Source organism: Pleurodeles waltl, chromosome 4_1 (genome assembly GCF_031143425.1).
Source record: "Pleurodeles waltl isolate 20211129_DDA chromosome 4_1, aPleWal1.hap1.20221129, whole genome shotgun sequence".
Classification (NCBI taxonomy): domain Eukaryota; kingdom Metazoa; phylum Chordata; class Amphibia; order Caudata; family Salamandridae; genus Pleurodeles; species Pleurodeles waltl.
Window position 1 is genome coordinate 328,984,173 of NC_090442.1, and position 16,151 is coordinate 329,000,323.

A 16,151-nucleotide genomic window follows, 5' to 3' on the forward strand; every position below is an offset into this window, starting at 1 on the left:
GAAAATATGGCAGATTTCACGAAATTGTTGTCACTGTCTCAAATAGATAAAAATAATACTAACACAGAATGAGTGCATCGTTTGCATTTTCTGTTACATAATTAAGATAAGCTCACCACATAATTTGATCCTCCATGCCACACAATACTAACAACCCTAAGAATGTTAATATTCAGTGAAGTGGTTTGGGAATTGTCATCATGATGATGAAATCCATAATTCACAGTTCCCTATTAAATAAACTGCATTTTGGGCAATAAAAGACCTATAAAGACACGCGCACGATGCTGCTAGTTAAGCGTGACACCCGCTTTACAGCAATTTTTTTTGTATCCTTAATAACGTTGCCCCTTTGGCATTCTTCAACAGACTGGGGTGAAACTTAGACAGCCGCTCAATCAAATGGTACAAAAGTTATAACTCGAGATTTCCCCACTGGAGAGTGTGCTTCAAGCATAACTCAGAAACAGCTAATTGAATGTTTACCAACTTTGGTTAAGTCTAGAGTACGTGAATGACTTCATGTAATAATTTCGTTGATGCAGTTTAAGTGGCATTTACTCCTGCACATGCTCAGTCTAGCCTGTTTTTGTTCTGATCAAGACCTGTTAAATTAATTGTGGGTTGAACCCCCATTGGCACCATAATGGCTACAAAGTATTTTCAATGAATTATAATTAAAAACATTTTTACAATTACATTTTTGATGCCACAATGATTGATCAAAATGTTTATTAGACTTTAAGGGCATTCACAAAACTATTTCTAAAATCGTTGTAGAAGAGGGTGAACACTACAGTTAGGGGATTCAAAATAATTGACATGACATCAGGTATCTGTACTATTTAGTCTAAAATAATAAAATGTCATTGACAACTTGCTACATCGCAACAGAGCAAACATTCGATAACATGGAGACATCTAACGCCTCTAACAATACCTGGCTGCTCTTCTGTCAGGGTCTAGGGACAGAAGATCTCTTGGCGATGCCTACACTCGTTATTTCCCACATGCAGAGAGAAGGGGCGAGGTACATAATACCTTAATGCCAGCAGCATTCTTCAGCCGCGCCTGCGCCGGCCTCAGCTTGCCTGCAGTGTTTACGTTTCCAACCACAGCTTGCTTCTTTTGTTCTCTTGGGCTACAAGAAGTGGCCGTGCTCTGTTCATTGATCCTCTCTAGTCAATCCACATCCATCCTTACCGCTCGTAGAAATCAAGTAAGAGCCAGCGCTCAGGCGCCATTAAATTGCACATTGATGATCTGAAGCTGTCTGTTCTTCTGTACTTAAACTCTATTTTGGTTGACATTTGTTATTATGGCACGTGTAAAATATTTATATGGACTTTCTAGTACAGATATTGTGTCATTTGATGTTTAAGAGGCATCCCTATTGTGTGTACATGAAGCCAAAAGCTCAGGGCCGGACAGGTCTTTTATGCCAGTGGCTATGGCTGGAGCAGCGGCACAAGGATTTGTGCTGCGCTGCCCTGTGCAAACAAAAGGGACAGGAATGCGCTGTATCTAGGCCATACGGTGCATCTAGGCCATACGGTGCATTCCTGTTTTTTCCCCGGCGCTGCTGCACAATGGACTGCCATGTGCCAACGCAGGCACCCTTGCACTATGGTCCAAAGGTGTCTGCATTGTAGGAATGGTTGTTTTGGTGCAGGAAGGGACACCTTCCTGCACAAAAACAATCAGTGAAGGCAATTTCCACTTACTAAGTGTGTTGCAGAATGCAGCACACACTGAAAGAAGAAAAAAACAAGGAGAAATTAGGATATTTCTCCTTGCTGCGCCTCCCTTATTCCTCCCCTGGGAAGGCATAGGCTTTTGGGGCACTCCCAGGTTTACAAAATCCTGTAAATCTGAGAATGCGTCAAAATCCATGCGAGTTGCATGGTAACACCCAACGCAACACCCATGGAACGCTTCTTTGATGAAAAGTAAAGCAATACAGCGACTTGCACTGCATTGCCTTACTCCATAACTACCAGGGCTTGAAAAGCCATGCAAAGTGGCTCTGCTTGACTTTGTAAATATAGGCCTGTGCCGCCGGAGCATCACACAAAGTGACTCACCGGCAGCACAAGCAGCTTGTAAATAAGCCCCTGGGTTTCTGGTTGGCAAAGGTATGCACCCTGTCCAAGCAGGAACCACAATCCTAGTCAGGGTACGTGAAATACACACCTTAAATTAACCAGGGGCTCACACTCTAGTAGCGTGGCACAGAGCAGGCAGCCTTAATTTAAGAGGCAATGAATAAAGTATAGTGCCAACTTTAGTACATTAAAAACAGTAAAAACACCACACAAAATAATCCACAGCAGGTTAGAAACATAGATCTTAATTTAATGAATAAAACAGGACCAAAATTAAAAAAATCCAATAAGTAAAAGTGGAGGTATGAATTTTCAAATAATATCTCCAAATGTAGTGCTTAGAAACTTAAAGCGCTGACTGGGGCTATCTGGTCACGCTAAAGTGAGGCAAATCCAAAGTTAAGGCCGAAAGCAATGGAGCATGGGCTGACTACAGGTACCATCCTTGTCCCGCTGAAAAAGTACCCTGTGTGGAGGGTTGCATCAATGTCGAAGATCGGATGCAAGGAGCAGAAGGGTCGATGCAAACACGATGTGTCAGTTCCGATCCGTATAGTCAGCGATGCAATATCCTCGAGGTGCAGCAGTGAACCCTTTGCAATAAAGGCAGTGTGTCAATGTCGAGCCGCACAGCCAGCAATGTGAAATCCTCATCCTCCGTGGTGATGCATAGGCATCAAGGAGAGATGCAGCGGTTCCAATTGTAACAGTGATGGCGATGCATGGATTTCCGTAGAACATATCGGCAAACCCACTCCCAAAGTCCCTGGATTGGCACCACTTGGTAAGGTAGGACTCTCAGTTGGCAGAGTCCAGGAGCTGTGGCAGATGTGGGTGAAGTCCTGAGACTTTAGAAGAGGAGGCAAGTCAGCAAGCCCTTGGATTAACTTTGGTTCTGGGATGCAAAGATGCAGTCCAGTCCTTCTAATCCCAGGCAAGGAGAACAGCAGGCAGCAGGGCAGACACAGCAAAGCAGGAGTCCATCAAACTCCAGCAGGGTTCCAGCAGAGTGAAAGTCTGTTTTGCAGCACACAGTCCTTCTTCCTGGCAGAATGTCTTCAGGTCCAGAAGTGTACTGATTTGGTGGTGTCTGGGGTCCAGTAAGTATACCCAGTTGGGCCTCAGAAGTGGGGGAGACTTCAAAGAGAGGCCTTTGAAGTACATAACATCCCTTCCTTTCCTGTCTCCAGACATACTACAGGGGGTTATGCAACTCTTTGTGAGGGGCAGGCACAACCCTATTCAGGTGCAAGTGTCAGCTCCTCCCTCCCATTCAGCCCAGAAAGACCCATCAAGTTGTTAATGGCTCATCAGGCACACCTATACTTCCTTTGAGTGTGGCGGTCTAGAGGGAAGTCACAAGAGCCCAGCTGCCACCTACTCAGACATGTATTCAGACACAGAGACACAGAATGGTAAAGTAAGAAAATGTCACCTTTTTGAAAGTGGCATTTTAAACCTTGCAACTTAAAATCCAACTTTACCTGTGCAATTCCAGAGACACCAAATTCAAAAAATCTATCTGCTCCCAACTAGAAACTACACTTATAAAGTGTAATAAGGCAATCCTAATGTTAACCGACGAGAGAGATAGGCTTTGCAGTAGTGAAAAACACATTTTCACATCCTGGACATATAAACCAGGGTGCAGTGTATTTAAACCAACTTTTTAAACACACTGCACCTTGCCCTTGGGGCTGTCCAGGACCTACTCTAGGGGTGATTTATATGTATTAAAAAGGAAGGTTTGGGCCTGGCAAGTGAGTTAACTTGCCAGGTTGACATGGCAGTTTAAAACTGCACACACAGGCTCTGCAGTGGCTGGACTGGGACTTGTTCAAAGGGCTACTAAAGTGGGTGTTATAATCAGTGCTGCAGGCCCACTAGAAGAATTTAATTTACAGGCCCTGAGCACAAGTAGTGCACTTGACAAGGGACTTACAAGTAAATGAAATATGCCAAATGTGGATAGGCGAATGTTACCATGTTTTAGCGAAACAGCACACAAACTTCTGTACTTGTCAGCAGTGGTAAAGTGTCCAGAGTCCTAAAGTCAACAAAAAACGAGGACAGAAAAAGAGGGGGAAGAACACAAATAGTCTGGGGATAACCCTGCAGAAAGGGCCATTTCCAACATCTGTCCTGGCCGCTTGTAGGTGAAGTCACCTTCAGGCAACATCACTTTGAACTGGAGGCTTGTTCTGAGCTGCATGAGGTAGGCGTTACTCTGGGGCTTAGAGGGTGACTTTTCTGAGCCAAAATTACACTTACTGGCAGAATCCAGGACCTTTTCTTTGGTGATGGATGAACTGGTAAAAAAGAAGGCTCACGGAACTGCAGGGATGGAGTGATGCTCTAATTAAGCAACCAAAAAGAGAGGCAAGCAGGTCAACCACAATGTGTGGGTGGATTTTTGTGAACAGTCGTCTTTGGAGCTTTGGAATAATTAGTGGTGTAGATGTTCATCATGGCTGTCATGTTGAGGTTTGCATTTATATATATAAATGTATTATCAAATTCAAATTTACTATCAAAGTGCATAGTTAATCAAAACCATTACACTTAACATAAAGGAAAGAAGTAACCATTACAGTTTCTATAATAATGTCCATGTCTTAATACAGAATGATTACTTTCAAAGCCACAAAAGGAGAAAGGTACATTTGTTAGACATAGGATGTATACAAGAGTTCTTAGGTGGCTGTGTGTGACCATAGATTGCCTTTTTAAAACACGGTGTGCACCATTCTTTTAGAGTAAAGTGCATCAGTATTGTTTTATACAGTGTAATAAGGCAATCCTAATGTTACCTTCTGGGAGAGATAGGCCTTGCAGTGGTGAAAAACGAATTTAAGAGTTTTTCTTATTCCTGGATTCAAAGTGTCAGTGAAGAGTCTAGGGCTTTTGAGGGGCTTTACCAGTGCTAAATAAGTGGCCTCTTCTTCTCCTTCTTCCATGTGGTTTTTACTCTGGCTTCAAAAATTTGCAAGAACTTTACCGCCCTGATGTTAAGCTGCATGAATTTTGGGTTCAGTGCTTCAATGATGGCTTGCCTGCATGTTTGTGCAGCTACCTGGTTAAAATGACCCAGCAACATCCTTCTGAGATCTGTTAGCATTTCCGGGCAGAGACAGAGGATGTGCATTAAGGTTTCTTTTTTCTCACCACAGAGTCTGAAGTTTGTCTTAGCTAGCTTTCACCAGTGTGGTAAGTGATCCAGAGTTCAATGGATAGCTAGGCAAAGGTGCATGAATTTGAGATCATAGTAGTAAGTCGAGATATGCTTGCGGCTTTAAGACATCATTAGAGATAATACTTTGCCATGCATGTGTTGGGTTTGTCAGGTTCTCTTTGTCTTCTTACAGTGAAATGAGTCTGGTGGATCTGTTTAAGATCTTTTTTAACTTGGGTGTTGAAGTCTTAGTGTTCCATAGGTCGGAGGCTTGCATCAGCTGCATAGCATCACAGAAACTGTGTCTAAAAATTGATTTTGAGTTTGGCTGGTTTATTTTAAGCCAGACATGTGATGCTAGTGTGTTGTCCTTTGCTAATCTAAATCTGTAGCAGATTTTAGGAAGCTGCGCTTTATGGCAATCTATTGTTTTATCAATCTGAGCCCTAGGCGTAGTTGGGCCTGCGATGTAAAGTTTGGAAGTCTATATACAGCCCAATATGTTTTAGTAATTAGCAGATCCATGATATTTGCCACATGTGCTTCTTCCATTATTTCACAGCCATAACAGATACACTGAAGTAGTTTTGCGGCAAGGGCCTTGTGGAGAGGACCCAGCATTGGTCCTTAGATAGATTTCAACAAGGTGTTAAAACCAAAAGTTAAAGAGGTAGCTTTGGATTTCATTGTATCCATATGTGCAAAGAAGGTGTCTCTTGAGTCAAAGTAAATCCAGTATATTTGTACTTCGCAGAGGTAATGGCTTCACAGTGATTATGGGTAGTTTCCCCATCGGAGGTTGATTTGCTTGACCGAACTTGGTTTGTGTTGAAGATGGGGAATAAATTCCCTCTTGTGCTCTTTGTTGTCTGTGCTGTGGCTCTAGTGGTGTGTTTCTATTGTTTGCAGAGCCTTTAGCACTCTCTCTTTGACTGGGTGCCACCTCCATTTTTGATTTGGCTGGGAGCCTCTGCACTCTGCTCACCAGGTACTACCTCTTCTCTGGTTTGTAGATTGTTGCCTTGAGGGCTCCTGTGCAAGCCTTGTTGGGGCAGGACGTGTGGGTTTATTGCTGGGGCTGTGCTAGTTCCGGCCTGCATTGGTACATGGAGGGGAGCATTCGTTTGACAGATATCACATGTGTTTGCTTCTGAAGGGATTTCCCACAGGTCCAGTAGGGTTGCTAGATTTTGGGTAGGCTCCTGCATGGCTGTAGAGAGTTTCTGATTCAAACCTGCCCTCAGCGTGGTTACTTCAGCGTGAGAAATGCAGAAATGGGTGAAGCCTCAAGAAATGTAATGTAAGAGGTGTGAAGCTCCTAATGAAGATTATATAGAGATGTTTGTGAACAGCCCCACCCTAAAAGCTTTTTCGGGAGCATTAAAGAAAACGATATCAGCAGTCATTAATTATAAATTTGAGATCAACACATCTTTAATTTTAATCGATGTATGTATAAAAGACAAAATACATCAGGACCAGTTGGATGTTAAATTCATTTTCTAATTAATACTGATTGTGGTGCACTTGGTTGCAAACAAAGTATTGCTTCTAACCCACCATGTGTTAAGGAGTGGAGGAGTCTGGCTAGGTGTATATTGGGATGTCACTGTGTAGAGGGGGAAGTGGAAGGAATTCTGGGTCTTCAGTTTGAGGTGCAGGAGTGTTTTCCTGGGCTCCATATCATTAAGTATCTTCTGAAGAGCCACTGTTTCCTCCAGAGAAGCATCGCTGGGGTGCAGGTGAAATGCAATGTTGGCACAGACACACAACGTTAAAACATATGTAATCTTCAGTTTGGTACAGAGTTTGAGTGGGTGTTGGACAAACACTGAGCATGTTGGAGTGAGCAGGAAGTAGGCTGAAGTGGATAATAGACAGAGGTGCTCTGAGTTGTGTAGTGATTAAAAGATTATGGGCCAGATGTAGCAAAAAGCCAATTTGCGACTTGCAAATTGCGAGTCCCTGCGACTCGCAATTTGCAACTCGCAAATTGGTATGCAGAACGGTGTCTCAGACACCGTCTGCGAGTCGCTATGGGGTCGCAATGACCCACCTCATTAATATTAATGAGGTGGGTCACAAATTGCGGCCCCATAGCGAGTCTAGGCACTCGCAAACATGGAGGCCTGCTGTAGTCAGCAGACCTCCATGTTCGTGACTGCTTTTAAATAAAGCAGTTTTATTTTTTTAAGTGTAGCCCGTTTTCCTTAAAGGAAAACGAGCTGCACTTAAAAAAAAAAACGTAACCTTTAGTTTCGGTATTTTTTCAGGGCAGGTAGTGGTCCTTTGGACCACTACCTGCCCTGAAAAAATAGTTTTGGGTCCATTCACAAAGTGGAAGGGGTCCCATGGGGACCCCTTCCAATTTGCGAGTGGGTTACCATCCAGTTGAAGTGGATGGTAACTGCGACACCCTTTGCGACCGCATATGCAGTCGCAAATGGTATTGCATACCACTCTGAATCGCAAATAGGAAGGGAACACTGTAAAGAAATGGCTCCCTGTTGCAGTTACCCCCCCACTTTTTGCCTGATACTGATGCTGACTTGACTGAGAAGTGTGCTGGGACCCTGCTAACCAGGCCCCAGCACCAGTGTTCCTTCACCTAAAATGTACCATTGTATCCACAATTGGCACACCCTGGCATTCAGATAAGTCCCTTGTAACTGGTACTTCTAGTACCAAGGGCCCTGATGCCAAGGAAGGTCTCTAAGGGCTGCAGCATGTCTTATGCCACCCTAGAGACCCCTCACTCAGCACAGACACACTGCTTACAAGCCTGTGTGTGCTAGTGAGAACAAAATGAGTAAGTCGACATGGCACTCCCCTCAGGGTGCCATGCCAGCCTCTCACTGCCTATGCAGTATAGGTAAGACACCCCTCTAGCAGGCCTTACAGCCCTAAGGCAGGGTGCACTATACCATAGGTGAGGGTACCAGTGCATGAGCACTGTGCCCCTACAGTGTCTAAACAAAACCTTAGACATTGTAAGTGCAGGGTAGCCATAAGAGTATATGGTCTGGGAGTCTGCTTTACACGAACTCCACAGCACCATAATGGCTACACTGAAAACTGGGAAGTTTGGTATCAAACTTCTCAGCACAATAAATGCACACTGATGCCAGTGTACATTTTATTGTAAAATACACCACAGAGGGCACCTTAGAGGTGCCCCCTGAAACTTAACCAACTAGCTGTGTAGGCTGACTGGTTCCAGCAGCCTGCCACACTAGAGACATGTTGCTGGCCCCATGGGGAGAGTGCCTTGGTCACTCTGAGGCCAGTAACAAAGCCTGCACTGGGTGGAGATGCTAACACCTCCCCCAGGCAGGAGCTGTGACACCTGGCGGTGAGCCTCAAAGGCTCACCCCTTTGTCACAGCCCAGCAGGGCACTCCAGCTTAGTGGAGTTGCCCGCCCCCTCCGGCCACGGCCCCCACTTTTGGCGGCAAGGCTGGAGGAAACAAAGAAAGCAACAAGGAGGAGTCACTGGCCAGTCAGGACAGCCCCTAAGGTGTCCTGAGCTGAAGTGACTCTAACTTTTAGAAATCCTCCATCTTGCAGATGGAGGATTCCCCCAATAGGGTTAGGATTGTGACCCCCTCCCCTTGGGAGGAGGCACAAAGAGGGTGTACCCACCCTCAGGGCTAGTAGCCATTGGCTACTAACCCCCCCAGACCTAAACACGCCCTTAAATTTAGTATTTAAGGGCTACCCTGAACCCTAGAAAATTAGATTCCTGCAACTACAAGAAGAAGGACTGCCTAGCTGAAAACCCCTGCAGAGGAAGACCAGAAGACGACAACTGCCTTGGCTCCAGAAACTCACCGGCCTGTCTCCTGCCTTCCAAAGATCCTGCTCCAGCGACGCCTTCCGAAGGGACCAGCGACCTCGACATCCTCTGAGGACTGCCCCTGCTTCGAAAAGACAAGAAACTCCCGAGGACAGCGGACCTGCTCCAAGAAAAGCTGCAACTTTGTTTCCAGCAGCTTTAAAGAACCCTGCAAGCTCCCCGCAAGAAGCGTGAGACTTGCAACACTGCACCCGGCGACCCCGACTCGGCTGGTGGAGATCCGACACCTCAGGAGGGACCCCAGGACTACTCTGATACTGTGAGTACCAAAACCTGTCCCCCCTGAGCCCCCACAGCGCCGCCTGCAGAGGGAATCCCGAGGCTTCCCCTGACCGCGACTCTTTGAACCTAAAGTCCCGACGCCTGGGAGAGACCCTGCACCCGCAGCCCCCAGGACCTGAAGGACCGGACTTTCACTGGAGAAGTGACCCCCAGGAGTCCCTCTCCCTTGCCCAAGTGGAGGTTTCCCCGAGGAATCCCCCCCTTGCCTGCCTGCAGCGCTGAAGAGATCCCGAGATCTCTCATAGACTAACATTGCGAACCCGACGCCTGTTTCGACACTGCACCCGGCCGCCCCCGCGCTGCTGAGGGTGAAATTTCTGTGTGGACTTGTGTCCCCCCCGGTGCCCTACAAAACCCCCCTGGTCTGCCCTCCGAAGACGCGGGTACTTACCTGCAAGCAGACCGGAACCGGGGCACCCCCTTCTCTCCATTCTAGCCTATGTGTTTTGGGCACCACTTTGAACTCTGCACCTGACCGGCCCTGAGCTGCTGGTGTGGTGACTTTGGGGTTGCTCTGAACCCCCAACGGTGGGCTACCTTGGACCAAGAACTGAGCCCTGTAAGTGCCTTACTTACCTGGTTAACCTAACAAATACTTACCTCCCCCAGGAACTGTGAAAATTGCACTGTGTCCACTTTTAAAACAGCTATTTGTGAATAACTTGAAAAGTATACATGCAATTTTGATGATTTGAAGTTCCTAAAGTACTTACCTGCAATACCTTTCGAATGAGATATTACATGTAGAATTTGAACCTGTGGTTCTTAAAATAAACTAAGAAAAGATATTTTTCTATACAAAACCTATTGGCTGGATTTGTCTCTGAGTGTGTGTACCTCATTTATTGTCTATGTGTATGTACAACAAATGCTTAACACTACTCCTTGGATAAGCCTACTGCTCGACCACACTACCACAAAATAGAGCATTAGTATTATCTATTTTTACCACTATTTTACCTCTAAGGGGAACCCTTGGACTCTGTGCATGCTATTCCTTACTTTGAAATAGCACATACAGAGCCAACTTCCTACATTGGTGGATCAGCGGTGGGGTACAAGACTTTGCATTTGCTGGACTACTCAGCCAATACCTGATCACACGACAAATTCCAAAATTGTCATTAGAAATTGATTTTTGCAATTTGAAAAGTTTTCTAAATTCTTAAAAGACCTGCTAGGGCCTTGTGTTAGATCCTGTTTAGCATTTCTTTTAGAGTTTAAAAGTTTGTAAAAGTTTGAATTAGATTCTAGAACCAGTTTTAGATTCTTAAAAAGTATTCCAACTTTTAGAAGCAAAATGTCTAGCACAGATGTGACTGTGGTGGAACTCGACACCACACCTTACCTCCATCTACAGATGAGAGAGCTAAGGTCACTCTGTAAACTAAAGAAAATAACCATAGGCCCCAAACCTACCAAAATACAGCTCCAGGAGCTTTTGGCAGAGTTTGAAAAGGCCAACCCCTCTGAGGGTGGCAACTCAGAGGAAGATGATAGTGAATTGGAGGAAGATTCCCCCCTACCAATCCTATCTAGGGAGGACAGGGCCTCTCAAGCCCTGACTCCAAAAATACTAGTCAGAGATACTGGCTCCCTCACAGGAGGGACCAGCACCTCTGAAATCACTGAGGATAACCCCAGTGAAGAGGACATCCAGTTAGCCAGGATGGCCAAAAGATTGGCTTTGGAAAGACAGCTCCTAGCCATAGAAAGGGAAAGAAAAGAGATGGGCCTAGGTCCCATCGATGGTGGCAGCAACTTAAATAGGGTCAGAGATTCTCCTGACATCCTAAAAATCCCCAAAGGGATTGTAACAAAATATGAAGATGGTGATGACATCACCAAATGGTTCACAGCTTTTGAGAGGGCTTGTGTAACCAGAAAAGTAAACAGATCTCACTGGGGTGCTCTCCTTTGGGAAATGTTCACTGGAAAGTGTAGGGATAGACTCCTCACACTCTCTGGAAAAGATGCAGAATCTTATGACCTCATGAAGGGTACCCTGATTGAGGGCTTTGGATTCTCCACTGAGGAGTATAGAATTAGATTCAGGGGGGCTCAAAAATCCTCGAGCCAGACCTGGGTTGATTTTGTAGACTACTCAGTAAAAACACTAGATGGTTGGTTAACTGGAAATGAAGTGTGTGACTATGTTGGGCTTTATAATTTGTTTATGAAAGAACACATTTTAAGTAACTGCTTCAATGAAAAGTTGCATCAGTATCTGGTAGACCTAGGTCCAATTTCTCCCCAAGAATTGGGAAAGAAGGCAGACCACTGGGTCAAGACTAGGGTAACCAAAACTTCCACTGGGGGTGACCAAAAGAAAGGGGTTACAAAAACTCCCCAGGAGAAAGTGGGTGACACTAGAAATAAAGAAAAAGAGTCCTCTGTAGGCCCCCAAAAACCAGAACAGGTGGGTGGGCCCCAAGACACAACCCAAAACAAAGGTGGGTACCAGGGTAAGAACTGGGATGCCACTAAGGCATGGTGCCACAACTGTAAACAGTCTGGGCACCACACCAAGGACACTTCTTGTCCCAAAAACAAACCCCAGAACAAAATTCCTGGGGTAACCAGTGTAGCCATGGGAGATGACTCCTCAGATGAGGAGGTCTTCCTAGCCTTCAACTGGAAACAGGGCCCAACAGGTGAGTTGGAGATTCCAGAGGGAAGTAGACACTTCCACCACCTACTGGTGAATGGAATCCCAACCACTGCCCTGAGAGACACTTGTGCCAGTCACACTATTGTGCATGACAGGCTGGTGCTCTCAAACCAGTACATCCCAGGTGAGACTGCCAGGGTAAGAGTTAGCCTAGACAGGGTCACTAAGAGGCCTGTGGCTTTAGTGCCCATAGAAGTGGGTGGCACTCTTAGCTGGAGAAGGGTAGTAGTCAGTACAGACCTCCCCCTTGATTGTCTCCTTGGAAATGACTACCCAGAGGTTAGTCAGAGCTCAAGAGAGGAACTGGTCCAGTGCCAGTCCTCTCCCAAGGATTCTGGAAGTCCTGCCTCTGCAGTAAATGCAAGCAGGCCCCAGAAGAAGAAGAAAAGAAAACAGAGTAGGAAGGGTGGACAACCTTTAGCCAAGGTTACAGCAAGCCAAGGAGATTCTGCTCCAGTAGGGGAGAACTCCAAAAATGGCCCTGATAAAGTCCAACCTGACCCACAAGAAGTCCTGGCTAGTCAGGCAACTGTTAAACCTGAGTGGGTGGCTCCTCAGCTAACAGAAGAAAGAGTGGAAGAAGGGTGTTTACTACAAGATGTGGTAACCCCCCACTCCAATACAGCAGACAGGCAACCTGAACCCAAAGAAGCCTGTAACTTAGCCCCTTCCCTTTTAGGTGAAGAGCTAAAGGTGTGGTTCTGGGCACTGACAGCTGTCAGTGGCCTCTGCTGGGTGTTAGCCTTTGTGGCTGCACTATCCTTGGCATGGTGGTCAGACCCCATGCCAAATAGCAAGTTAGGCCCCCTGACCCTGTTGGTCATGGTGGGGTTACTCCAGCTCTGGGTAACCTCTTTGGGTAAGCTAGGGATGACCCTGGCTAAGATAAGATTAGCAGAGGTGGATACCTCTAAACCCAAAATAAAAAGAATGGGTGGAGACATTGAAGAAGCAGACAAGAGGCAATTCAGACTAGGTCCTATCACTGTGGAAGTGGGTCAGTTCCCCAAAGGGAATGACCTGAACAGAAGGATGTAAGGCAGAGTAGGCCCTGCAACTAACCAGCCTATTTCTCCTACTCTTCCTCGCCTGACAGACTAGGAAGACTCTCCCAGCTTGGGCTGAGTCTCCTGGCCTGTGGGCTGGGGGGGGGCTTGTGTAAAGAAATGGCTCCCTGTTGCAGTTACCCCCCCACTTTTTGCCTGATACTGATGCTGACTTGACTGAGAAGTGTGCTGGGACCCTGCTAACCAGGCCCCAGCACCAGTGTTCCTTCACCTAAAATGTACCATTGTATCCACAATTGGCACACCCTGGCATTCAGATAAGTCCCTTGTAACTGGTACTTCTAGTACCAAGGGCCCTGATGCCAAGGAAGGTCTCTAAGGGCTGCAGCATGTCTTATGCCACCCTAGAGACCCCTCACTCAGCACAGACACACTGCTTACAAGCCTGTGTGTGCTAGTGAGAACAAAATGAGTAAGTCGACATGGCACTCCCCTCAGGGTGCCATGCCAGCCTCTCACTGCCTATGCAGTATAGGTAAGACACCCCTCTAGCAGGCCTTACAGCCCTAAGGCAGGGTGCACTATACCATAGGTGAGGGTACCAGTGCATGAGCACTGTGCCCCTACAGTGTCTAAACAAAACCTTAGACATTGTAAGTGCAGGGTAGCCATAAGAGTATATGGTCTGGGAGTCTGCTTTACACGAACTCCACAGCACCATAATGGCTACACTGAAAACTGGGAAGTTTGGTATCAAACTTCTCAGCACAATAAATGCACACTGATGCCAGTGTACATTTTATTGTAAAATACACCACAGAGGGCACCTTAGAGGTGCCCCCTGAAACTTAACCAACTAGCTGTGTAGGCTGACTGGTTCCAGCAGCCTGCCACACTAGAGACATGTTGCTGGCCCCATGGGGAGAGTGCCTTGGTCACTCTGAGGCCAGTAACAAAGCCTGCACTGGGTGGAGATGCTAACACCTCCCCCAGGCAGGAGCTGTGACACCTGGCGGTGAGCCTCAAAGGCTCACCCCTTTGTCACAGCCCAGCAGGGCACTCCAGCTTAGTGGAGTTGCCCGCCCCCTCCGGCCACGGCCCCCACTTTTGGCGGCAAGGCTGGAGGGAACAAAGAAAGCAACAAGGAGGAGTCACTGGCCAGTCAGGACAGCCCCTAAGGTGTCCTGAGCTGAAGTGACTCTAACTTTTAGAAATCCTCCATCTTGCAGATGGAGGATTCCCCCAATAGGGTTAGGATTGTGACCCCCTCCCCTTGGGAGGAGGCACAAAGAGGGTGTACCCACCCTCAGGGCTAGTAGCCATTGGCTACTAACCCCCCCAGACCTAAACACGCCCTTAAATTTAGTATTTAAGGGCTACCCTGAACCCTAGAAAATTAGATTCCTGCAACTACAAGAAGAAGGACTGCCTAGCTGAAAACCCCTGCAGAGGAAGACCAGAAGACGACAACTGCCTTGGCTCCAGAAACTCACCGGCCTGTCTCCTGCCTTCCAAAGATCCTGCTCCAGCGACGCCTTCCGAAGGGACCAGCGACCTCAACATCCTCTGAGGACTGCCCCTGCTTCGAAAAGACAAGAAACTCCCGAGGACAGCGGACCTGCTCCAAGAAAAGCTGCAACTTTGTTTCCAGCAGCTTTAAAGAACCCTGCAAGCTCCCCGCAAGAAGCGTGAGACTTGCAACACTGCACCCGGCGACCCCGACTCGGCTGGTGGAGATCCGACACCTCAGGAGGGACCCCAGGACTACTCTGATACTGTGAGTACCAAAACCTGTCCCCCCTGAGCCCCCACAGCGCCGCCTGCAGAGGGAATCCCGAGGCTTCCCCTGACCGCGACTCTTTGAACCTAAAGTCCCGACGCCTGGGAGAGACCCTGCACCCGCAGCCCCCAGGACCTGAAGGACCGGACTTTCACTGGAGAAGTGACCCCCAGGAGTCCCTCTCCCTTGCCCAAGTGGAGGTTTCCCCGAGGAATCCCCCCCTTGCCTGCCTGCAGCGCTGAAGAGATCCCGAGATCTCTCATAGACTAACATTGCGAACCCGACGCCTGTTTCGACACTGCACCCGGCCGCCCCCGCGCTGCTGAGGGTGAAATTTCTGTGTGGACTTGTGTCCCCCCCGGTGCCCTACAAAACCCCCCTGGTCTGCCCTCCGAAGACGCGGGTACTTACCTGCAAGCAGACCGGAACCGGGGCACCCCCTTCTCTCCATTCTAGCCTATGTGTTTTGGGCACCACTTTGAACTCTGCACCTGACCGGCCCTGAGCTGCTGGTGTGGTGACTTTGGGGTTGCTCTGAACCCCCAACGGTGGGCTACCTTGGACCAAGAACTGAGCCCTGTAAGTGCCTTACTTACCTGGTTAACCTAACAAATACTTACCTCCCCCAGGAACTGTGAAAATTGCACTGTGTCCACTTTTAAAACAGCTATTTGTGAATAACTTGAAAAGTATACATGCAATTTTGATGATTTGAAGTTCCTAAAGTACTTACCTGCAATACCTTTCGAATGAGATATTACATGTAGAATTTGAACCTGTGGTTCTTAAAATAAACTAAGAAAAGATATTTTTCTATACAAAACCTATTGGCTGGATTTGTCTCTGAGTGTGTGTACCTCATTTATTGTCTATGTGTATGTACAACAAATGCTTAACACTACTCCTTGGATAAGCCTACTGCTCGACCACACTACCACAAAATAGAGCATTAGTATTATCTATTTTTACCACTATTTTACCTCTAAGGGGAACCCTTGGACTCTGTGCATGCTATTCCTTACTTTGAAATAGCACATACAGAGCCAACTTCCTACAAACACCCCTTCCTATTTGCGATTCTGAAATGCATATTGCGAGTCGGTCCCGACTTGCAATATGCATTTCTGCATTGGAAACTGCAATTTGCGACTCGCAAACGGCATTTTTTGCCGTTTGCGACTCGGAAATAGTTTCCTGCATCTGGCCCTATGTCTGTGCTTCTCATATATTTAAATGTTTGTTCCCAGTGGTGGGCTGAAAGAGGGTGGTTTTGTGTTCT

The 16,151-nt window shown here is 46.9% G+C and overlaps 1 protein-coding gene across 1 annotated transcript in view; it reads right to left on the bottom strand.

Moving 5' to 3' along the window:
- VWF (von Willebrand factor) overlaps window positions 1-16,151 on the bottom strand; it is a 1,017,342-nt gene that overhangs the window by 817,718 nt on the left and 183,473 nt on the right. The window lies entirely within an intron of this gene.